This window comes from Lucilia cuprina, chromosome 4 (genome assembly GCF_022045245.1).
Source record: "Lucilia cuprina isolate Lc7/37 chromosome 4, ASM2204524v1, whole genome shotgun sequence".
NCBI classification, from domain to species: domain Eukaryota; kingdom Metazoa; phylum Arthropoda; class Insecta; order Diptera; family Calliphoridae; genus Lucilia; species Lucilia cuprina.
The window spans coordinates 9488842-9490775 of record NC_060952.1 but is presented as its reverse complement, the minus strand read 5'-3'; positions in this window follow the sequence as shown (position 1 = coordinate 9490775).

The window sequence follows — 1934 nt, the reverse complement described above, 5'->3', positions numbered from 1 at the left end:
TTCATTTGAAATGTAAGATTTAAGCCTAACAGCCATTTTCATTCGCTAAAACTCATTCATTTGCATTTGCACTGTGTCGGTGTGACGTGTATATGACTTTTTTGAAACGTGTGGTCTACATTATTTTTAATGGTTGCCTTTTTTGGTTTTCTTTAGTTTTTGTTATTTTTTACGCTTTTTGTTAGTTTGTTTTTTAAGTCCTTTTAACAAACGAGGTCCTTTTTACACAATAAAAACTCTTTACACTGTCATATTTTTACGTTTTTTGTTTATTTTCTTTAGACCTTTTTTTCCATTTTTGGTCAGTGGTCATATTAACACAAAATCACGTTTTTAGTGGAATATATTGTATTATGTGTCCTAGTGACTTTAGGTCTGTCGGTCGGTTGGGTATATTTAATTTTAAATTATTTTTTTTTCTCTTCTTTTTGGTAAGTAGTTAAGCAAATATAAATATGTATGTATGTATGTATGTATATAAATATAAGGCTCACGTGTGCGTTTAAAGTCCAGCGAAAACCTTGAATTGACATTAATGTCCTACATTAAATGGATTATTTGTGAACAATTTTCATATCAATATTTGAATATTTAAAGAGATTTTTAAAATTTTTTATAAAGACGTCAGCAATACTTATCAAGGACATTCATATGTTTACCATTTTAAAAAGTTTTAATAATAACATTTGTACATTTTTGGTCCTTTCAGTTTAATTAACCTAATACTACTACAACTATACAATGTTTTTGATTTTCTTTTTAAATTGAAATCTTATTTTTTAAATATTATAATTCTATAAAAGGCTTTAATACGATTTACTGTAAATAATTGAAATTTACATTTATTTTTCTTTTTTTCTGTTTATTGTCACATTTTCTAACATATTTAGACCATAATGATTTTGTTTTGTTTCTTTTGAGGTTAAATTTTTTTATGGAAGGCTTTAGGGACTCTTTTAATATACTTACTTGTGTATTAGTTTCCTTTTTTAGGTTTTGCTATTTTGTCCTTCTTATCATTCTTTGATTCTCATTGCATTAAATTAAGTTTCACTTTAAATACAGTAAAACGAAAATATTTTCTTGTAATTGCAATTTGTTTAATATTTCTACTTTTTGGTTTTATTTTTGTGTTAAATAAAATAAAGAAGATTTGAGAAATTAAAAGTTGTAAAAAAAATCTCCTTTATATTTGGATGAAATTTAAAAAGTTTTAAAATAAAAATTTAATTAGGTAATCATAGACAATGTTAGAGTTAGTCGTATTAGTATATATAAAAAAGTTTTAAAACCACATTAATCACTCTACCCTAGTTTCTCGAGATCAATCCATAATGACAACAAAAAATTTACTGCAATTTAAACAGAATTCATTGCAATATTGTTTTCATAATATTTGCTTTTATTTACATTTCTTTTATATCAATTTTCTTTTCATTTGAAAATTTTTTTATTATTATTTCATTCCTTCAGCCAGAAGAAGAGGTGATTTTAAAAGTGTTTGTTTTTATCCTTAAGGCAGCAATAAGCATGACCCATTTTTACTCACCAGCATACAATACAAAAAGAAACTGAAACTTAAAATAAAAACAACAATATATATATGAGGCAATAATAGTTCTTGCCGTTGCAAATTTACTCATACTACTTTCATTCATTCATAAATCCATAATTTGTATGCCTGCCGCTGCGCTACTACTGTTGGTCTACATTGGAAAACATAAGGAAACTACTGACACCATTGTATGTCATACATTAAAGTGTTCTTTTTTTCTGTGCTTTTGAAACTCTTAAGAGTGGGGAAGGAGAAATGAACTAGACTCTTGCATCCTGTTTTTTGTCTTAGAAAAAAATCATAAATGATTTAAGCTAGTGGATAATGAATATCAGAATTATAAAAAAATGTATTTAGTTGAAATTAATTGCAAATATAG